Source organism: Ptychodera flava, chromosome 4 (genome assembly GCF_041260155.1).
Source record: "Ptychodera flava strain L36383 chromosome 4, AS_Pfla_20210202, whole genome shotgun sequence".
NCBI lineage: Eukaryota > Metazoa > Hemichordata > Enteropneusta > Ptychoderidae > Ptychodera > Ptychodera flava.
Genome location: NC_091931.1, coordinates 44,267,008 through 44,291,815, shown reverse-complemented (window position 1 = coordinate 44,291,815; position 24,808 = coordinate 44,267,008). Strand labels below are relative to the sequence as shown.

Genomic DNA, 24,808 nt, shown 5'->3' with positions numbered 1-24,808 from the left:
AGACGTTACAAGCGTAGGAAAGGTATAATTAGTGATGCACACTTTTTTAATATTGCATGAAGTCGTAACATCGACTAGATGAGTATTTCGGAAGAAAACGGTATTATAAGTAATATTTTTTCCGAAGTGTTATAGTTACATTTTTGACGAGAGCCTCTTTAGTACTTCACTGGCCATTAAGCACCAGATTTGCCATAAAATAGCAGAGCGTTTGCTAGGTTCGGTCATCGGAGCCGACATCAAGAGAGAATAAGCGGCCGCTGTTATTGAATGACTAAAACTTTCCGTTCAATGTCGGTCGTTTTCCCCTATCAATTCTGTCCAAAGTGCTCGAGGCACAATGTCTCTGATAACTATACACTGGTAATAGTCGTCAGGATTACAACGGGTTGACCTTTCTGAAGATTGTAGCATAGCTCACTTATGTGACGTCATCAAAAAGCTAATGATCAGTACTCGAACTTTTTAACTTTGAAAGATGAGTTTTCAGAACAGTCAACATGCATTCCTAAATTCTTTATTATGTTCTTTGTCGCACCGTATTAGATACGTTGCAGTGGTAAATGAATAAAGGCATTACATGAGCATGCGCAACAAACGGCGTGACCATGTCAAAGTATATCTTTTTCTATTTTTAATGACATGAAGGAGTTTGTTTGAAAAGTCTTGAGACATTTGTATACTTGGTAAGTGTGCAGAATAACATCTCAATTATCAATTATTTCATTAGCTTTGCAACAGAGCGTCGACTCTCTTGCAACTGTTAACACAACTTTGTTGTTATCTGTTGAGAGATACCAATCCTTGGCCTACTTATCGAGAACCATTTATTCCAGAGTGATGAAAACTATCAGCGATAGCCGGCACGGAAACAAAACGAGTTAACTCCTCCATTGTCAGATGCCCCTTTTTCATTTAATCAGCGCTGGTGTCGGCGGATTAAGTGTATCAGTATTACAAGGATGGTGACTCGGATTGCAGGTTCCTCTGTCGATGTAATTCTAGATGTGCACGGTCTTCCACACACCTAAAGCACCTTTAATAAGGTGAAATTCTATTAAGTTCCAAAGCCCGGTGATTCAGTGACAAAAGTCGCATCATACACCCGAGCGAACCAATCTGTCTCCACTTCAGCGTGAAATGGTTTGTCTTCCCCACGGTATTACAGAGCCTTGGGCGGAGGGTTCGAAATCTGTGGACCGTACATTCGATGACCGTTCTACCTTGATTGACGGGTGCACATAACGGTACAAAGTAGCACGGGAGAAATCGCTGTCTTTTTGTGTAGGACCTATGTGACTGATATTTTTCTTTAAAAGAACAAAGGAAGACAAACTTTGCATATTTCATCCTAAGAAATCTACCCACCTAATCTTGTTGTGAACTGTATCAATAGTTACTAGTGACGAGATAGTGTAGACCTTGTTGAAGCTGCGAGATTTAACTTTGAAAAGCGAAACCTGCAAAATTAGCCTCCTTGCAATTTTTTCGCGATTCTCATTATGTTCGTATGATCACTCATTTTCTAATCCCCTTGGCATTGACAGAAGTTTAAATTTACAATCAAAAGTGAAAGTGTGAAAGTTCAAAATTGATCTCGTCCTTCGAGGAATCCTTTCCCATCGTGCATTGCTTTGTACCGCGCTCGTTCAACGATGACCTCGAATACTCAGCACAGACGGTCAAAACCCTGGCGTCTGGAAAATCAACAGGTGGTTGACGCTGATCAGCGGCGAGGCTTGTTTGAGGAAGGGAAACAGTAAGTTTACAAGTAATCAAAAGTGACTAGTCCGCTACAGCGCTCAGATCAACATGTCGTCAAGTTTGTTGAACATTGCCGATGAAGGGCGAAGCGAATCCTTTCAAAATTACACAAGCGAAAAATTTGGAGAGTCCTCTGTTCACTCTTGTAAGCCAAACATACTTTATTCTAATCAATATTTACGGTGGCGTTCCTGTCTGCACTCAAATTTCACGGTCTGCAATTCAATGTCCAGGAGTAGAATGCCCTTGGAGTGTAGAAAAATATACCTTGATGAACAAAATCTGGAGTGAAATTAATTTATTGGAACTTACGGAACGTTTAAAAGAGATAGTAGCGGATCATTGTGAAGTCATGTGTGCCCCACAGACTGAGAAGCATCGAACTTTCAAGGCAGTATATACCATGAGCTAGACTTTTGGTTCAAGGATACACTCTGTACAGCTAGGTTATGCCGATTTGACAAAGCAACCTTTGAGATAGACTCGCAGCTTAGTGGTAATATACTAGATTTGGAGTTTATGTTGTTGTCGCGGCGAGAACAAGTCGGGTCCCGTTATCTCGCAATATGAGTGATGACGTTATGATAAGTTAATGACTGTTGTTTATTCATACCGGACTACTAAGTGTTCCCAATAACTGCACGTTAAAATGCTTCGGAACAAACGCATGTGTTGCCTTCCTTGATAAATATTATCAGTTTGCAGTGAAGTTACAACAATAGAGGTCTAACGTATAGTCAATATCGCTTTCATCGCGTACATTTAGAATATATGGGCATATAACTGAAACATTAAAGGCAAATACAAACATACATAACTCCCCTCTTTCCTGACAAAGACCAGGCAAGTAAACTCCGAATTAAGAACATTGACGTCAGATGAATTGTTTGACGTTAAGTGAGTTTAAAACGATGAGAAAACAGAAGTTTACTTCAGAAGAATTCAACTGAGGGAGGGAGCGTACTTGGACGCAATACGTTGTGGAGCATATCACTCCGTATAAGGGTCAGCGCTGTTTGTGATTGCATTACGGTAGATACATCTTTGGCGTTATTGAATGAGTTGAATCTTGCACACTAGACCAATGTCGATTTTCTCCATCAAAGGCATATGCACGGGACATTTCGGACTTTGGGACCTGCGCAGTCGAAGTTTGTTTTTGCCTTCAATTTCGAACCCATGTTAGGAATAAGGTATCATCGTCAAAAAAATTCAATGCTACAATCGCAATACTCCGTTCGTTGTAGTAAAAGTAAACAGCGAAGAAAAGAGTAAACAAATATTGAAGCGATGTTCTTTCTAAAAGAATGATGGATAAACCGCAGTCCCTCCACCACTACAGACTTAAAAACTAGACTTATCAGCGCTACCGTTCCAATCAGTCGAATCGTTCCATATTTTCTTTTGAACAATGATGAAGGTTAAAGCTTGCGGTGGACATCATACTAAGCGTGATCTAAATATTGAATGAACCGATATGAAACTATCGACGCGACTTTTACGCAAAATAATCGTACTGAGGTTTCCCTATAAACGCCTAAATGGCCACGGACCTGATCCGATGTGTCGTCTAGCCTCCACAAATACATAGCGTGCCTAGAGAGCTAATATGAGATCGATGGACGGAGACTTCTCCTTTCTTAAAGATTTCCCTCCGATCATAAACAGCTGAGTAACTGCACTGTGTCAGGCAAAGATGAACACTGCGAACACATAAAAACTGCAGATTGGGGTTCAGTATACGGCTCGCTGCGTGCCAACAAATCAAGGTGGGTCCTTAATTTTTTTTTATCCGCTGGTTTTATTGGAACCCGTTGGTGCACAGCTGACGCGCGGCGTGAAAACGACAAAACCTCTGGACACCTTCTTCGGAGATAATGAAGGATATCTTCGGTAATATATTTGTTGAACGGTCCGGCGAACATTTCCAATAAAGACGTCTGGTGGCATACAGCAAAAACTTGGGATTCATTAACAGTGCTCTATGTCGACTTCTTATTTCAATGAATTCAGTACCGACGCCATGGAGATACGGACAGTCTGTCACGCCAAAATGAGCAATGTTTTCGTCAGTTTTGAAATCGTTTGGATGTATCTACAAAAGTTTACATCAACAAACTTGAGATCGCTTGAAAGCAACAGAAGGGAATCCTAGCGCGTATATGTCCAAATCATATTGACGGTATCTTTCTTGCTCGGGCTAAATTCGATGCGACTTTTGTATAATGTGCTCGTTTCATTGTCGGTAATATGCTAAACATATATCTCCAGATGGTCTGGATGGAAAAACGTGAATCAAAAGGACGGTAAATTTATTGATGGTATGTCTAGATCACCATGGCATGAAGCGGCCAGAAATCTTTTTTCCATAAAATCTAGATCTAATCGACATCGTCTGGGAACACTTTGTATCTGTGCGTATTTCGACCCTGATTACCAAAATTTAAATCGGGATTTGAACAATTACATTTAGTTTTGGGATAAAGCTGTCCAAGTGAATGCGGCACGCTTTGTGCTGTGTCGACGTTTGTCCCTCCTTTTCATCTGCCGGCATATCACTTTGAAGTCGAAAGCACGCCAAAAGTTTGGCTTCCAAGAATGCTGCCTCAATTTCTACCCACGTTGCGGGTCCTACGGCAGCAGCTTTCGTCGGTTGTAATATACATATACGCATTCGCACTTGCGCGTCAATTAGTAAATTTGCATGTGTTGTTTTCTCGCTGCCGGCGACCTCTTTGAAGTTGACATGCAAGTAGCAACTGACACAATGCAATTTCTCTCATCCCTGGTTTCGTATCCCAGGGACTGGTGTCCTCTGGTTTGTTTCTGTATGGAAATATTTGTACTTGGGTATTTCGCAAGTGAGGTTTAAGTACACAATTAGCATCGGTGTGACAATTAATACAGACATCAACATATCGGTAGGGCGAACAGATGCTGACACCGATGCATGTAACAATCCGTTCGTCAGTAATTCGAAGGCTTACATATCAAGACATGTCTTTGTGGTAATCTTATACTTCTTGTCTATTGTTGAACCCAGGTAGACATTGTCTCGCTGATTGTCATTCTCAAAGACGAAACATTGTTGATTCATGGGGTGTTGTTTTGGAAACATGGCCCAAACAAAGCAACCTGTGAAAATCACGGCTTTCAGAAAGTTAATTGAATTTAAAATCTGCCTGTACATGTTTTAGTTGTGTGTGAGTGTGAGATGGGAATATCTTCAAATTAACCGATCCATATTTTAATACAAGACTGCAACCTCTCACGTCAACGTAGTGGGTAGAGGGACACAGAAGTTTCACAAGAGAAAGTGGAATCTGTTTTAAGACTTGCCACTTGGAAAGGAACAAAGCATCGCCTCTGTTGTAAAATTGGAAAACAAAGCCAAACACACTTGAAATCTTGAGATTTAATTCTGCTCTGTTTCCACCGACGTCGACACAATGAACGGATATACAGATTTCCCGGGAGCGGTATTAAAAAAACTCGCTCACCATGCTCCACTCCACTAAGGGATTGGTTAAATGGGAAATATATGAAACTGTGCCTCTAAAATGCACTCTTGGCAGCTTGAATTACGACAATTTGCAATCAGCAATGCTGGAAGCACAACGAACGCATATCGCATTTTGTCCTGAAAGTGCAAATCTTTCGATCATGTTGTGAAAATCCAGTAGTTAGGTTTCCAGTCAGCACCGTACCCGCATGGTTCAGATTTGTACATTTATGAACATTGAATAAAGTTTTCCTTACGAGTAAATCGGTGTTAATTGCTAGGGAAAATATTATCATTGATTTGACTTTTAATAACGGGGTACACTTCAGTTCTTTTATAACCGAAAGTGCCGGCACTAAATTTGCAATATATTCGGTACAGAGTTTATTAAGAATCCCGCGACCTCGAGGTATGCGTGCGGGTGTTTATGGATCGGGAAAATTTCAGGTCACGGTGTTTGTACCCCGTGTAGCGTCCTTTGTGTCTGGCTGAAATCCGCCGATCAGAGAAAGGGTGGAAAAATTACAACCTCAGCGACAAGACTTGAAAATAGGCACTAATGACTGCAGAAAACTCTTGGATGATAAATCAATTTTCTTACGAAAGTCAGTCAATAAAGTTACAATTACATCAAAACGAGTACTTTGTTCCAGTTTTGGAGCTAACTGCAAAGGTACGCTTGTCGTTGTCGGGTTACCCGACATTGGGAATTAATATATTGTAGCTAATCTAGCGACGTTTTAGTCCAAAGTTTCATCGAAATTATACAATTATCTAACTTCTTCGCTTTGTAGTAGCATTGCACACACTATTTAGGATTCGAAATATGAATCGACCCTCAAAAGTCTACTGGCCACTTTTTGTACGACGTGTATTCGTAGACACTATTGGGAAACTGTCCTTTTTCATGGCTCAAGTCACAGGGTGTTTTGGCAGACCGAACGCCCCAGAATCAGCGTATGTCTGGTCCTTGGTCATTGACGACATAATATATAAGTGTATAACTTTACAGACACTCACAACAAATCGGTATCATCTTGTAAAGTACACGTCACGTGATCATAGCAAACGATGTCAAAGTAAATATCCGCATTAAGCAAATGTTTGTTATTTTTCGGTTCACTGTCAGGGGAAAACCATTCAATCTTCCTCGTCTTGTTAGTGGTGTCTGGTCACTGCCTTGGGCTAATCTGTTACCGAAGAAACCGTGGAAAATGATTGGATTTTCCTTAATTTGTTTGACGTCAGCATGTTTCGTCATGCTGCCGATGCCAATGATAACACCGACTGTTGCACAGACAACGGGAATGCCATAAAATTCGCTTCAGTTTAGTTTGAAACCTTTGAATGTTCTCAGGCTGTAGACAGTGACGCAGAGAGAAAGAAACTACTGCTTCGAAAACCATACAGATGTGAAAATAAAACCGTCAGTCACATCGTTTGACATGTTTGAAAACTGAACGGGTTGAATTGACTAGTTCTCCTTAATTGAATATTCCTGTCTACCAATCAACTTACTTATACAATAAGTTGTCTAAGAACCACAAACAGGACAGGTGGTGGTACCGCCGTCTATTGAACGGCCAAGCCAAGGGACTGTGAAACGCATCTTTTCGCGCGAGACCTACACCTGCCTGTGAAAGATTGTGTATAATAATTTACCCTGATTAAGTTTAAGATGACCGTTATTAAAGAAAGGTAATTAATTTGAAAACACACAGAGAACTACAACATGAAATAGATTAATTTGATTCACCGGACTTCGTCGATTTCTCACGGGTCTTCATAAACACACTCTCCTTTCATCCAAAACCACGAAATAGGGCCATTACGCTGCGCGGTAAACATTGGTGACGACAACCCGTACTCTTTAAAAATCGCACAGAGGCCACCCTTGTTTTGTCGTACATTCCAGGCTTTAAAATAAGGTATTTGGCAGGGACGTCAAAACTTGCTCAATTAGCACGACTTCGCCACGTCATGCAGCAGACACAAAGGAAAAGTAATAAACGCGTGCAAGGTAGCGGGTGGCTTGGCCCTCATGTAGACGGACACCCATGTACATGGGCGGAAAGATAATAAAACTAAGCTATTTTTGAGTCTGAAAACAACTTTCGCCTTTTCTTCGATGTCTGTCCAATTCATTCCTTTGTTTTTTCCCAAACTTGATTGATCAAGAAAATAACAAAAGTTATAGACCTTCCAGCTTGCATATTGAGATATTTTACAACCGTGTTAGAAAAACATACAAAGGTTACAGACATTTGATTGCAGTCAGGAATTTATGTAATGAAAATTGAACACAAAGCCATGTGTTTTTTCGGCGTTGTTAGAGGCGAGCCAGACAATTATTTATGATAAATGAACCTCTCCAGTATTCTAGTTAATAACAGGTGATGTCATGTTGGAATCCGAACACACACATCGCTTCATGGCCACATGACAAAGCCAACGTCACAGACTGATTGTGTGACGTCATGCACATTTATATCCACTGAAGCAATTTTATGATCTGAGTCAAAGAAAAGAAAATTCCGTTTGTTGTTCGTTTCTCTGCCTCTCTACTGCATGTTTCAAAAACAGCACTATTTGTGTCGCAGTTTAATGAAAGCATATTACAATGTAAAAGAAGGCAAATACGTAAGGCGGCAAATTAGCAACGAAATGTTAACGAACGTAATCCGGGGGCAATCAATTGAAGTTCGCATACATACGACAGTTGTCGACGTGTGGTGTCATGTCGGTGAGCGACAGCTTACAAGGAGAATAATCCCGTCGATGATCTTAGGGGAGACAAACGCACAAACACATGCAGATGGATATCTACCCATAAATGTTAGTAACACACGTCATAATATACATTAGATGATGTAAGAATTTCATTACTTCTGATTTTTTCGATTTCTTCGGAAGACTGTTTTAAAGGATGAAAAACAAAAAATCCAATCCAATTAATTATTTTTTTTCACGTATTTATAAATCCATCCTGTACCTAGCAGCAATTCTAATGTTAAAAACTGTTTCTCATCTGCCTAGAAATATATGCCAAATACGATATGAATTTATAGACAGCTGCAAGAGAGTTCACTTAAACTTCAAAAATTTGCATGTGTAATTCCAATCATGAAGTAATCAGAATTGCGAGTTAAGATGGTGTTCTGGTTGTATCATAACCGGATTTTGTATCCATTTGTTCGCTTTTTTTTCAAAAACTTGAAATCAGTCTATTTGTTCTGGCTGAATTAAATATCACAACTCTGCCTAGATTTCTCTTTAATAGAAACAGCCTCCACCGCAATAACGTTAAAGTCGAACGCGGTTTGAGGGCAGATATATTCAGACAATTTCTTGACAATACTTTGATAATATGCTGCTTGTGTGGATTCGTTTAACGCCTGTGGAGGAAATAAAGTTTGCACTGTGTTGTTGTTTTGTTTCTTTTGGTGAAAATCGAAAAAGAAATTTTCCCCGTAGAGTTAACACAGGGTATAGCGGCCTTTTTGAATTTTCAAATGTCGGGTAAATTTCGAAAATCATACTTTCTAATCCCAAAATTTGCATGATGACCTCTGATTTTCATTCTTGATTATGATAGACAAAATTTTAGTTTTCCTTGTAAAAGGATTTGCAAAAGCTTTAAACGCTTTCTTTAGAGAAACATGTTTGCTTTAAAGGAGTTGTGTAGGAAAGTTGAAAACTAGCATCGCATTCGGTGACGAAATCGCATCGAGGGGAACCACCACACTGCTAAAACAGTCAAACCCAACGGGAAACCAACACTGATTGTAAAGAAGCTTTTCAGATCATCAGTAAACTATGATATGTTCAAACAAGTTCAAGCACATACATTTTGTCCAATCTAAACCGTAGCGCTGTGAATTCATTACCTTTAAACATGGCAAATGATCTGAAAATGGACAGCCAGGGTGTTGAGTGTTGTGCAAACTAATCATTGTTCGTCACAAAAGACTTCAGTTTTTCGAGGCATGGCGTTTCCATTTTTCCCAGTCACAACTAAAGGTTTCATTTCTTTGGCGTGCAGTCACCGAAAAACTTTGCATCTGTTCATAGGGGAAAAGATCGACAGTTTCACCATCTTATTTTGAATTTGCTCGGGATGAACACAGGCCTACGAATGCTAACGCCAGTACGGTGTGAGCAGGAGAGTATAGCCTCACTTATAGCAAAACTCAAACATTTTGATTTTGGATTTGTTCGCCGAACCCTTTGTCAGAAAGAAGGTCGCTTAGTTTACCGTCGTCAAAGGGAGTGCTAACTTTCATACCAACATTTCTTGATTTTGTCGTGAACCTGTTGAATCTGATCATAATTTAATGATAAATTTCTTTCTAATATTGTGCAACTTCGTCGGTTTTTTCTTGCCAATGTCGATTTCTGATTTCTTTCTTTATGCGGGAAGAAGTACAGCTTTATTTTAGAAAAACTACAACTTTGAAAACAAAAGCTAGTGATCATATTATTATACGTTGTTTAGTATGTCTCAAAATTCTTCAAAATTACTCTGTTAAATCTCGGTTTTTTTTCTTTGAAGTCTTGAGTTATAGATCTCAGTGCTTTCATTTGTGATGAATAAAAAATGTGTGATTTCAGAATACTCTATTTACATACATTCAACGTAGGTTTTTCACAAAAAAAATAACTGCTCTAACTCCAAACAAAATTTTAGTACAACATTTTACCAATCTTTATAAATTTTTCAGCAATTGTTTTGATAATTTTGGACCAAATGGACATCACATTTCATTGGCTAAGGTTTTTTATCAAAATTTTGGCAAAAATGTGAAAAAAATAACTGGGGTGTATGTAACAAAGGCCATAAAATTTGACTTTGGCGCCAAAAGGGATAAAATCTCCACGACACAATATTTACATAGCTAGTAAGGTAGTTTAAGGATTTTTGCGAAGTGTGCCATCGCAGCAAAATATTCTCCAAAAGACTGTCTGTTCATCAAATGTGTGCACACACCCTCCCTCTCTGCCTTTTCAGTGTGTCAGGGAGATCGGAATGCGCATGGGGAATCCTGCTTTTTAACATCGCCGTGACAAAGGCATTCTCCCTTACGCACAGAAAGAATGCCCCCTTGTACTGTACGTGGGTATCTGTGGTTTCATCAACGACGGCAAGGGAGAATGTACACACTTTACTTAACAGAGTATGAAATCGGGCGAAAAAATAACGAAAATGGTATGTCACGTTGGAAACAAATATGTAAATCTGGCAACAGCGTCTATACTGGAAATGAAAAATTATTGTACGGCAATAAATCACCCTGTCTTGTAATTTGTTTTGCCGCTCTTTTCAACCCAATGATTAAGATACATGCAGACGTAATACAGGGCAAGCAACCTAGGCGGGAGATAATAGAGAGTGACAATTTTACGGGAAATGTTTACCCGCTGATTTCATCTCAGGTCAAATGCGTACGCATTGAATGAAATGGAAAATGTCGATAATGTCCATGATTCTAAATTTGCTGTTTGGCAGCTTTATGACATTCAGGTGATGAATTTTTTGCGAAGGTCGTCATTAAAACTATAATAAATCGACGTCTGCATTGACAGAGGGCGTCGCTGGTTGGGGATCCGAGAAACCATGGCGTTCGGTTTCTTATCGAGGATGTAGACGGAGACAGCTCTTTCCCGATTAATTTCGAGACAGCGAAAGATTTATCATTTAATAATGTTTGAATCGCTTTTGTTGTAGAAAATAAGTACAATAATGCTCCTTCCTAAAGTATGTTCAGATACAAAGTACTGTCTTCCTAAACACAACTGATTTGTGTACACTATGCGATGTCGTTGTTGATAAATGAATTCTGGTCCGGACTAAATGCACTTGTCAACAAAACCGTCACACACACACACACACACACACACACACACACAACACACACACATACATACATACGGCTTGAACGCCGGACATTTCGACATGATTTTGAGAATAGAGCCGAAACTGTGTTTTTAAAATAAAAAAAATGCTGACACATACACCAAATATCACTGTTACCGTTTTTTTGGTGTTTTTTTAGATTTGAGCTCGACACCCGATTGACTAATGGAGTCTGGCGCGCCACTCCAAAGACATTGAGTTTCGGAACTGCCATTCAACGACAGTTACTGCGGAGCATGTTTTGTGGTTTCAATGTTTAGAATAGCAAAGACTAGGGCACAGGGTGAAATGTGAAGCAATAAAAAGCCTTGCATGTGTACGTAACTTACGATGACAAGAAAATTAAACCGAAGCATACCATAGAATCAAACCACTTCACAAAACCACACACAAACATATTGTAGTGTTCATAAAAGATAATTGAATTGCTTTCTTATTTCAAAAACACAGCATGACTGTGAGAAATTGTCGGTGATACAAATAAAAAAACAGGCTATCAGAACAATTTGTTGAGGAGGAAACATAACAGTGTTCGAATACTGAGTCCCTCCCTTTCTCAATTCCACAAACAATTAGATTTAATTGCGACCACTTTGTGATATTGTTGTAAGGGAAATTCACATTTGCATCGGCAAAGTCCCTCGAGTCAGTGTCTGTATCTTGTTACATTTCAGCGCTGCCCCCTTTCTAAGTTTGTATGATGACACAATAGCTCTGTCCCTGGCGACCCGTGTCCACAGAGAATCTACATTCAACTACGGTTCCACTCGGGTTCTTGAGAAACCTCATTACAAACGTTTAACTAAAGGTCTACGCCTCGACAAATAATTTATGTAAACGCAGCGCGCCCCGCTGCCGTGGTAACCAGTGACACGTCGCCTTGACAACTCCGTGGCCACTCTTTGCCCTATTGCACCATTAGAGCCGTGACAATCATGTTTGATAACTTGCGTGAAGACGCCTATTCTATATGAACGGGCTTCATCCTAACTAATCTGAGTAAGTATAACTTATAAATCTAAATCGCAAATCGTTTTATCAAACTAAGTAAAATCATGAACACCAAATCTATTTAACACCTTAGAAATAATATCTGCAAGAATATACTAAAGTTAAAATAATTGACTGTATGATGAAATTAAATTTTATCTTTAAATCAATTGGCAATGTCTTATAGAAAATATTACCAGCATGTCAGCAGTAAGAGTGACTATGGGCACTCGATATTCCCGGCGACTTCAAATCCCCTGTCAGCACGTCCATTTACACGCAGATCAATCGACACAATTGACAACGATATTTGGAAATCGTGGTATAACAGTCAATTTTCATATACTGGAGTCGAACAACTTTATACTTCATTCATTCTGTGGTGACATCTTGTGTCAGAGTCCGGTTCGCTCTGGCATTTTGCCCGAAGGTTTTCGCTGGTAACTGTCCGATGTGTTTGTGAGCAACTAGTTGTGTGATTTTTGGTCATCAGAGACCACAGACTGGAAGAGTCCATTTCTGGTTAAAGTTTGTCCGTTTCGACCGTTGCCGTCTGGCCACTGACCGGCGTATTTCTGGGCGAATGCCTGTGGAAACGCTGGTAGACGCCCAGTCACTGAGGAACCGGTGCTGAGATCAAGAATATCGGTCGATGGTTCGCTACCCAGGCCATGTGAATAAAAGTTGGAGTTTTCGACCTGTCTCACACAAGAATTGTTATCGTTCAGTTGGCCGTTCTTTGGATAGACGAAATTTGACCCTTGTCGTGTTTCCATATCTCTGTCCGAAACTTGCTCTTGCTGTAGGTAACACGGACTCCAGGACGATGGTGACGGTGCAGACGGTGCCGCCCCCGTTATGTTCTCGTTGTTTTCGAATGTTTGGTGGTGGTGGTGGTGGTGGTGGGACGATATTTGTTCCTCATGCAGGATTACATTACTGTGGACCACAGAACCGTGGTCTTCCGTCCAGTTTGTGATCAAATCGCCAAAGTCCGGTACAAGATAGTCCAAGTTTTCAGGGATGGTTAGCTCCGGACAGCCTTCCTCACCCGAGTCGATCATTGCTGCGACGTGGATGTCCAACCCGCCAGCACCATCCCCGAAGCAGTCCCTCTTGGGTTCGTTGAAGAACGACATCGGGAGTTTTCGCTGCCTTAACGGCACTTTCTGTGTGTTCGCGTTTCGCCTGGCCCGCCGGTCCGTGCAGCAGTCCTGGTGCAAGGTTCTCGGATCGAAGAGCGCTGCTAAAGACTTATTTTGCAGACCTGCCATGGAAGCGTCCTTTCTCAAGTGTTTTGGTTTGTGCAATACATTCTTATACACGTCGCCTTTCAAAGCGCTCTGGGGGTTGATCTCTTTTGTATCGTGGTCCGTTACTTTAGTTTGCAGTGAGCATCGCTTGATTTGCTTCTGTAGGTACTTTCTGTGGTTCACCTTTCTTTTCGATTTAACTGGTTTGTCCAAGGCCAATTTGATATTGCTCGACGCCATGTCAACAAAGTTCAGGAGCGAGTTTGTCTTGGATTCATCGGTGGGCCATCCGTTAAGGGAAGCCGAGCGATGGAGCAGTCCCGTCACCGGGTAGCAAGGCAGATTGGCTACGAATGCCATCTCTCCTCCGGAATTCATTCCTCTTCTCTCCGATCAGTTAGAATGACACAAAGGTAATATAATACTGGAAGCCACAAAGCCAATTTAGTTTTGTCTAGCGTTTCGCATCATCGCATTCTCTCCAGTGAGCGATGTCTACCCTTCCTGGTCGCCTTGCTCTTGCGTACGCCACTTACGGTCAACCGGTTGCTGGTCTCAGGGAGAGCTCTTGTCCGTTATTGCTCACTGGCCAATCGATGGCCTTTATGTCCTAGAGTGGACGATACAAGTCCATTTGATGTATTAACGGACAAAAAAAACAGCGAGAGACCCTCGTTTGTCAGATAGCGGTGCGGTAGGCGGGGCTTATCCACCGAAAACCCAATCATCGAGTTGTCCCGGTAATGGGTTGCCGAACAAGTGGTGTCTAACCCGTGATTGCTTTGTGTCTATTGGTAGACAGTGCAAACATCGCCGCCACGCTGTCACTGGATCAAACGGACAAGTCCGTGCTGCCGAACACATGACCTCCGTTAATTAAGGAGATCATTGTGTCAGTTATATTAAATCCAGCACAAAAACCAACACAAGACAATGAGAAGTCCCCACCAAACACAGATTGAAAGGGGAGCCAAATGATAGCGGAATGCAGCGGATCACGTACCGAATCCGAATGAAGGAAAGAAAAGTGTCAGCCAGGGTATTTCTTCAAAGACCGATCTCTGACAATCTCGACTCGACAGATGGATTTCAACACATGTGCAAAACACCAGCGTATAGTACTACTACGAACTTCTGACAAAATTTTGAAATAAACGAAATGTCACCACACGTGAATACAGTGTACCCTGAGGTCCTGCTAGTGTCACTCGTTGAACAGCTACAAACACGAACTTTTGGCGTATTTCGTGGCGTGTGTGTTTTCATTTTATTCAACAATGGGCGACGCATGCTTCTCTATTAGCCAGAGACAATAGATCAATGTCGCGCTTTTCAGGTTCGGATATACAAGCTACCAACGTACTTCAGGCAATCTCGATCCAACAGGTTGTATGACGTGCAGAGGGAGACCAAATCGTCATTCCTGCAGGATGAGAGCGAAAACTGACCCGTGTCATCGCTAAAAATGATACTCCACCATCATCAAATCGATTTACGTAATCAATTCTGTACAGCACAGTTTACTTTCGCGGGACAGATTCACCGATTACGTCAGTCCTGTCGCGTTAACTTTTTTTGCTTTGACGCAATGTAAGGACCCACTTGGCAAACATTATAGGGATTAGCGAGTCAAATAGTTTCAATGTTGACTTAAAATTGACGTCACTGCTTGAATAAAATAGTCGTTTTAACTGACTCAAACACCCTTGGATATTCTGGGGGAGTTATCTCGCGAAAATGTGAGGTTTTTTTAATTATCGAGTACATGGTTGACCAACAAATTCAGAATGAAGTAATGATACGTCATCAGCGTTGATGATAAATGAAGGAGCCACTTCTGAACGCGGAATGAAAGGTCACGGTGGGCGCGGCGTTTTTATCAAAAAAGACTCTTGAAAAAGATCGTGGGAATTTCAATCAAACTTTGAGGTTTTGGATGAAGCAGACGCGTAGCAATTTAGCATTTTCATTCGGCATCCCTGCAGTTCATCATTTAACTGGTATTTAATGGTATTATATATTTTTAATTCGTCATTTTCCTGCACGATGATGTTTTAGAAAGAAACTGATCAAAATTTAAGATCATTCAGTGTGAAGTACGTTGTACGTATATCCCTTCACGAAAGGAACGAGATTAATTAATAAAATTGCCGGATTTTGTTTCCACGTTTACAAAACAATTTACAAAATTACACTTATATGCAGAAATCGTAGACATATGCTGTATAGCTTTTTATATTGGATTGATCAAAATCTAATGACCTTGCATGACCCAAGAACAACTGGCGACTGAGATAACATACGCACATTCGTATGCACTTGTGTCTTCTCTGTTGACGTCATCACTAACCTCAAGAAACCTTGAAGAAGAATCTTGTTTTTTTTTTTGTCGTCTCTTCTTGTTAATGACCAACCTGGATGAACACTGCTCACGTTTCTACATGCGTTCAAAGGGGGCAAAAACCTTTAAGAATGTCGACATCCACGAAGTTTTACAGTCAATGAAAGAATAAGAATAAAATGTGATTCGAAAAGGACAAATGCCACGTGCGGCTCACTGCACCTCTAACTTCTTATACTTGAAATGAAAATAGACTCCCTAGGGGTATAGTCGCGGATCCATGTTAATACTGCACATATCGAGATTTGCACGTACTTTGTGTATACACCACAACGAATGCTACACGTCATTGTTCACAGGACAATGACAGCAATCTTTTTATCGGCACACATACAATCCCTACAATTTCTTACGGCGACATAGAGTTGTTTCCTTCCTCCCATCTGCCGGAACCTGTGAAATTTTGTAGCTTGTAGGGTATTTAGAGCTGAATTTCAACCGATTATATATATGACCTAATAACGCCGGCATCAGAACCCCACTTCAATGGAGTCCCGTTTAATGGCACGTCTATTAGACGTATTTACGCCGTGTTTCTAACCACTTACGAAGCTCAACAGTCAAAGGTCGTAAATACGTCAATTGATTAAGGTGTTTCTCGGCCACCTTTACAGCGTCTAATTTCATCCAAATTGTCCATCCAGAGATATATAAAAAACCCATCACACTACATATCGAAGGTCTTCATAGTGAGCCATTAGTTTCGCTTCACAGATTTAACGAGTGTTATCACTTCTGTATCTCTAAGGTTGAACTTGTTCAGACTCGCATCTCCGTTGACTGGAAAATATAAACATCGCAGCCAAGACGCGAAGAGAGAGGGACACAAATATACACTGAGGATGAGACAAATTTACACTTAGGAAGAGATATAATGGTCACGGTTGAAATCTGTGTTACTGGATATTGAATAATTTGATCGTTGTGTTGAGTGGATGAGTTCTATTCAATTAAGAAGCGCACCATATGTTCTTGATGCGAAAGGGGGTATGAATTACGACCGGTACAATATTGTTGCGACACAGAAGGGAAAAAAGCAAACGACTGGTGTTTTCATGATTGATAAGCTCGTGGCATGGAAGAACCACGGAAAAAAGTTGTTTTGAAAACACGCGGGACCGTTGGATGAAAACGCCATCAATTGATCAATCGCTCTTCGGTCAGTTTTGCCCTACGTGTCGTTCGTCTGTATACTTGGCAAATACAACCAAATACAACCACCTTTAGCAGCAAACCGTTGCTTTCCCCTCGAAGTTTTTGCACATACTTCATTCAAAACTTCCGAGAGAAGGCTTACGACCAACTTCTTGTTTTTTAATAAATGGAAACGATGCAGTGAAGGCGTCTGATGCTTTTAAAACGAGTTATGCGGATCGGAGACAGCGTCAGGTTTAGGAATAAGTCCAACAAACGGAAGATGTCTTCTCCTGCAGTCTAGAAAAGTATTAGTGCTGTTGTCGAACTATCTTTTCTGGTTTATTCAAGGGTTTTGATGTAGTTGTTGATTTGTTGTTGTTGTTATAATTACAACCCTATTCGTGCTCATATATTTATTATTCTACTCTCTGTAGAGATTCTGTTGTTCTGCCTTCATTGTTATTACTGCAGCATGTGACGTCTATAGAACAAATATTTACAAGCACGGAAACACAGCCATGCATATCTGAAATATCAAAGCAGATTCACCAGTATTGTTTGTAGGTCATGACGTAATAACAGTAAAACACATTAAATAGACACGGTTTAAATGCGAAACGTGCGGTAAATAACATGTCCAAAATAATCTCACTTTTCCTAAATTTTAATACAAATAGAAATAAGTTCTATTCAGTTTACTCTGAAACATAAGTCTCCAGTGAAGTTTAATTCTAGAATCCTCAATTATTCTACGTGATGGACCCTACAAAATTGAAAGAGACTCTGTACATTTTATCATTTACATGGCCATATCAGACAAAAGTTTACAAAAGTAAAGAAAAATCATAATTTAATCGACAGGGAAAGAATGGAGCGCTGTGAAGCACGGGAATGATAAATGTAATGTCCAAAATGTCGAAATATCATATTAGCACTCAGCCAAACAATAATCAGTAAGTACATATAACAGGTGTAAACGTTACTAATATGGCGATATCTTTAAACTCTGTTGGTATGTAATCACCTTATAAAGCGGCCCAAGGTTAGCCCCATATTTTAAAATAGCGTTACTTATTGATATTTTCTTTCTGAAAGTTTGTTCTTAAGGTAGAACGCACCTCGGGGACAGACATTCGGACTCTCAAACTTTTACAATTCTCTTCTGATATACCAAATGTGGGGGTTCATTTTAAAGCTCTTGGTGAAAGAAAACTTTTCACCGGCTTAGTTTTTCGAAATTCGAAAATTTTATTTTTCTCCATAGAGTTAACACAGGGATGGCGGCCATTTTGAATTTCTAATATTGGTAAATCTTGGGAATTGAAAGATTCATTAAGGAAAGTTAGAGCAAAAGTTTAAGTCTTTCACTTTCGAGGTGCATACTACCTTAAGACCAGCTATCGGGGGTTTATCGTGTTTTACTTCATAAGGCATGTTGAACGCTTCACATCAAGATTATTGATAAGACACGTATGTTAATAATGTACATGGCAACCGTGGTGAAATAGCTCTATAGTTAATTCCGACACATTGATATGTATAGTATGACGATTTAATAAACTATGCGTATGGAGAGAGAGAGAGAGAGAGAGAGAGAGAGAGAGAGAGAGAGAGAGAGAGAGAGGAGAGAGAGAGAGAGAGAGAGAGAGAGAGAGAGAGAGAGAGAGAGAGAGAGAGACGCTCATAACAAAGTATCCCCACACACGTAGAAACTATGAAGATATATGTCGGGGATAGCCAACCTTCCTTCTTGCTTTGAAAGACGAAAGCTCGTCTCTAGGTCAAATGATCCACTCATCAGGGCAATTGAAGACACCGAAGGAGACAGTCAATGATCTTTCTATCAGTCAATAGAAAGGGGAAAAAACGCTGTGGACAATTTAGGATAATAAGGGTACAATAGGTGAAGAGATGACAATACCATCCAATTGTACTATCGTTGGTCATTTGATACGCCTAAGACATACACTGTGTTAAGTTGTACATTTTAAGTTCGTCGTAAATATCAGGTCGTACCCTGAAGGTGTTTTCTGAAGCAAGTTTGAACAGAGTCCGCTGTCTTTAGCCCTCAGGGCATGCCAAAGGGATATATAATAATTAATGATAAATCACCGTCTTCGACAAACTAACTGTTTGCAATAGGCGATCTTTTGAATTTCTATTTTTGGCAAAATGACAAGCTTTGAAAAGAGTTTCTCACATCCTCATGGCTTGTTCGGTTTCTTCAGTGAATGATCTTTTAGCGGAGGGGTCCCGACATCAGGTCAATTAGTAAGTTGGTAAAGTTACGGGGTTCTGACCGTAATAACGAAAATCCAACACTGATGTCAACCCGAAACAATGATTCTATTATCAGCGGGGTTTCTAGGGTAAGGCATTGCCCCCTTGCAGAGCGATTGTGGATAAGGACTGCACTATTTGTTGCCATTTCAGGGTGACGTGGAAACATTTTAATCGATAGTTGAAACTTATCGCTTAATTTTCAAGAATTTTGAATTATTCAACTGTTTTCTCGTTGTTTCATTGGTAGGAACAAGACAGGGAACGATGATGCAGCAAGTCGAAGCAACGAAATCGCCGGGAAGCATTAATATAGACACTGTCCTTAGGTTTGGTGACTTGTACAACATTATGGCGGAATCACATTACGGTATTTAATGTGTATTGTGTCTTTTTCAATCTTCTCTACGTGCCAAATATTTTCACTGAATAACATTGCAATTATCGGCCACTTATGCGAAAATATGGCTGCTTTCAACGATAGTGCTGATAAAAAGATGCAAGAAAATATGTTGATTTACCAATTTCTCGTCGTCTTTGATATTTTGATATCAACGATAATAAGGATTTTTAATATTTTGTCAAATTAAAATAATGTTTTCACAAATGCAATCATCCGAGGAAGTTCAAGTCATGATTTTTGTAGATTTGAAAGTGAAATACCTTTGTTTTATTTCCTTTCAGTGCAATTCGCGTTGTATAATTCAACATTTGAAAACGCATCGGCGTCATGTTGCGCGACGATACTGGATATTTTAATGAGAATTTTATCAATCACGAGTTTTATGCGAGAGCGAGCAATATGCTCTTCAATTTTCGCTTCGAGCGCCAAGGGCACAGATTCAAATATGGCGTTAATAAAAATGGGAAATAAAACAAAATATGACATCTATGTAACAGCTTGAGGTATTTTACAACAGCTTGGGACCCCGGAAATATATCGTAGCGCTGGAATAAAGCGACATTTTCGTATTATGAGGGAGAAGGAAGCTGCCGCTTTGATGTTTTCAGGGAATTTTTAAATGTACGCAAGCTTCTTACTCACAAATGGTATGTGTTACTTTTATCGAGGTATATTGAATGTAAACGGACCAAACAGGATTAAGTATCTGACGCATAGCGTGCAATATCATGTATCAACTCTAAAATTGGCGTGCGCATTGATTGCACACAAAACTGGCTCCAGGCATATGTAAGGCACATTTAAAGGGACACTAGAAATCTAATTGTTAAAATTAAAAAATCCAAACGCTTGAAGTTACGTTTAAAAACTGCCTCTACTCATTTTTACCTGTTTGCCGTATTTTTCCCCTGTCCTTCCTGTGTCTGTCTTTCTATGTCTGTCTCTCAATTTGTGTATGTCTGTCTGCTTGGCTCAAAATCTGCCTGTCTGTCTGTCTATAGCAGTTAGTCTGTTGGCCGGTCTATCTGTCTCAGCTTGCCTACCTGTCTGTCTGTCTGTGTCTGTCAGTTGCATTGCTTCGTATTTCGCTTACCGCTCTTTCTACCGCCTTAAAAAAATCCGCCTTGATTATAGTGTCAAGGACGATTAGGGCAAGCGATCAAGAACCCAGTGAACACGAATTAAAACGAATTCACTGAGTAGAACATTAACCTACTGACAATGTCTGGTCGTTGGAAGGCTCTTTAGGGATGAGTAGAGCCAGTCAGTGTCGGCTATAATCTTATTAAAATGAGATTTTGAGATGTATTCGCTCGTCACTTTTTACTCTGTTTTGAACTTTCACTTCAAGTCCTCGCCTCTCTTTGAGGCAACGACCGATCTAAGACAAATACCAAGGGTAAAACGAAGAGGAAGAAATAGAAACAGTCTCACCAACATCTGATTTCGAAAAGATCGCATTTGGAGCCCCTAAATGTCAGCACCAACATTAGTTTGGTTAGACTAAGTAATCCTGGTTGCCTATTGTTTGCAGATGCTGCACGCATTAAGTATAGTGCATTATTATTCCGTGGTCTATCAAACTTGTGAAAAAGGAAATGTTCGTTCTGCAAAAATAAAAACAAAATAGAGAAAAATAAAATAAAACTGAGATCCTGCACCAATACAAGGACCGCTGGGTTTACTCAACCCTGATATTAGAAAAGCGAGGTGAGTCAGTAACATGTAGCATACCACGGATGATAGGAAATAATTGCTCACAAAGAAAAAAATACTCCATTACTATCATCATTACACCGGGTTAATTTCCTTGATATGCGTATCCTAAGTTAAGTGACAACAGCGAAACTTCTTCATTTTGTATTGAAAGAATGAATGAGGGAAAACAACACTAGCACTCCGCTTCTTTAACAGTGTTCAGAAGCGCGAAGTCGTGGAGGCCTTTCAATTGAGAGACAGCAAGGACATCTCACCGTTTGACAGTAGAGGATCGAACCAAAACAATAGAAAACAAACAAAAGAAGTGTCTACGGAAGTAAACATCGTTCATCTTGAGTAAACGAGATAACAATGAAGATGTGACGTCCTGAAGAGCGTTACTTGCAAATAGAGCCTCAACAACAGCAAAATCTGATCAGCACTTAGTCATACCTGGATTTGAGTTCACCTCCATCAAATTAATAAGAGTTGCTGTTCCTTCTCATATATGAGATATGCTTATTTGCAATCAGTATCTTGTCAATTGGTAATTTTTCGGTGATGATTGAAAAAAGGCATCGTTGCATACACTACAATGCTGACACATTTTCCCTGTATAGCTATGGCGACCAAAGCAGCACGACTTAATTCAAAATCAGCTGGACGGCGCAGAAATAAACTGAAACTGCTATTTTATGTTTTGATTCATTTCTTCATCTTAGAGTCTGAGAATTGTTTGTTTTCAAATTTTTGTGCATGTACTTGACCGAATGTTCATTTGTACAGTTCCAGTGGGCATTACTTTGGAAATAATTATGTTTCTGCAAACTTGACGAGTGAACCCATTTCAAAAGTGATAACTATAAAATCTGCACTTCTCTCAGAAAGCTACATATCACGAAAATCTCGTGAAAAATAGTCAAAACTTCATGATTTAGCTTCATTAAAGGTCATGCGAGGTCATGTTAGCGCCTCATGTCGTTTCGATCTCACTGCTAATTGAAATTTAACAGAATATATGCCGATAATGTCGAATAGTGCTAGTGTAATTGCGTGTGCAATTTAATTGGTGTTTAAGAAAAACACCCCGAGGAGTTGTAGCGTCGACATCTGATGCTAATACAGTGGTAAATCCATTTCATGGTGACAGAGAAGCACATTGCTTGCCCAACACCCTGGGGGAATACCAGCTGTACCGCAGATATAGAACAAACAAGCGGACGCGGACTGACCAGCGCTCGGGCAAGTCGTGTACCTCATTAGGCCACTTCAAGTCCTCTACGGGGATGGTTCATTGGCAAGCGTTCAGTGACATTCATGGCTCACTGACATTCATGGATCACTGTTCAACTGCAAAAACATTTGACATCCACAGCGATGTCTAGACAGCCTTCGAAGGTTTTGCCAAAATGTTACATTTATAATAGTTAGCATAAAAATCTCCCCAAAATATTGGGTATCTACTGATTGCAGTGATCTGACCCAGCGTTTGCTGTCTTCTTCCAAACTTAGCGACTAAACAGTTATTTTTTTAGTCAGCTTTTATTAGAAAAGTTCTGCTGAACCATATTCATTGCGTTCACCGAGGTCTGTGATCCAAATTGCTTTGTCATAGCCTAGCTTGCCGGACACGTACGGTACGCTGGCCGCTGGGTGTACGCATTGCACATAAATACTGAACCGAGAATAGTTGTTCGTCCTGTGCTATCTCTGTGTAGATTTTACGAATTTCAAAGTAAACGTATAAGTTTTAGGTCTGAGTAAATTTGGAGAATGTGGCCAGTGAGTCTATCGTATCTGTGTTGAGCTCAGTTGAGCTTAGTAACTACGTTTACTATTCTCTTGTTAAGTTAAATTCTTGTCCCGTCGAAGACCCTCCACACAACCCTAGGGTATACTTTATAAACTGTGTTGTCAAACTAAGCATATCACAGGTCGTTAGACAATTTCTTTTAGCTGTGTGTTTATCTTTTTAGCCCTTAGGTATATGCCGACCGGTTTTGGTGATTACAGACAATTGAAGAACGTACTACGACAATGAAGCTATTCATAATATGTCAGTTAATATTTCTAGTTTCTAAAACTCGGCTAGTTATCGATGATCACAGAAGCGGGCATATAATTAAAAATTAATATACAATGTGCTGACTGTTAGATCTCTACGGAAACCTGAACTTTCTCAGCTGTACCTTGAAATAGAAAAAAAAACACGGTTGACAGATTCAGTTGAACCAATCAAGAACGAGGCAAGAAATAGCAACAGACAGGAAGAAAAACGACAGATCTGAAGGCAACAAAGCCTCGGGAAAGATTGCTTTATGGAGTGGACAAACCAACAGAGCGTGTTACTTTCGACGCATTCGGTTCGGTGGTAGCGATAGCGAACGACAGCAACATGGTTTTGTGTTTTTGTCAAGTCACAGATACGATCGCGTGGATTACATTCTTCTATAAAATGATCGACGATTGTTCACGGTATTGATGAGTGGATATATTTGTTGACGATTGGATTGATGGCTTGATTAACGATCGAAACACAGACGATGGTTTTGATGGTGGACGGCATTTGAACGAAGCAACCGCGGACACGAACAATTTACGAGGTAACTTTCGACACCACGTACACAGCAGAAAAATAAACTCATGTTTGCGAATTTTCGGTCAACACGGACGCCAGGACCGAGCCTGAGGAAGCAGAGATAAGTTAAGAAGGTGGGTATTTTCTATAAAAATAATTTCGTGCAATTGAACGGTCAGTTTTCACCTGCGGCGCGTGAACAATTTACATTCCATGGTGCGTTAGTTCTACTAGGACTCAGGTGTGTCAATATACCGATGACGTCAAACACAGCTACACGCACTTTCCTTAAGTAGAAACAGAATAAGCTTTATTTGAAAGATTTTCCAATAAATTCAAATTTGAAGGAACGACCCGAGTAGAAGTTCGACCACATTGGCATATAAAAGACAATACATAGTTTTGGAAGTAGCCGAAAACGCCTGATTTTGGTGTTTAGTTTTGAAATTATGCGAGACGGAGGTTAACGCAAGCACTTGTAAACTTTCATATTCTGTAGTACGATTATTTGCGTCTTAATGTGTAGAACTAGTTTCATTGTCTCAATAAATACATAATCGGTTTGATTTATAATGTTATACGTACATGTGAGTTGATGGAAGAAAGAAACAAGGAAACAGAGACAGAGAGGGTATTGAAATAGAGATCGTTTGCAATATTTTGCGTTATATTTCTTTCTCGAGTCTACAAGTTCACGTTCGTTTTGGACCTTGTTGCATCATGAAAAGTCAAGTCCTTGACTCAAATACCTCTACCAAATAACATACAATTTCACCCCAAAATAAAGAAAGGGTTGGCCAGACAAGACAAGACACAGAGCGTGCTGTTTTCTCATACGTCCCGTGATTCGTCGTTGGCAAGTTTGGATGACTGGACACTCCTGGGAAC

General features: G+C 40.1%; 1 long non-coding RNA gene across 1 annotated transcript; it reads left to right on the top strand.

Annotated features, from left to right (window-relative positions):
- The first annotated feature begins 1,642 nt into the window (after positions 1-1,642).
- LOC139131902 (uncharacterized) lies at positions 1,643-24,466 on the top strand. The gene is made up of 3 exons (XR_011552210.1): positions 1,643-1,759; positions 19,492-19,611; positions 23,319-24,466. It is a non-coding gene; the product is annotated as an uncharacterized lncRNA (long non-coding RNA).
- The last annotated feature ends 342 nt before the right edge of the window (positions 24,467-24,808 follow it).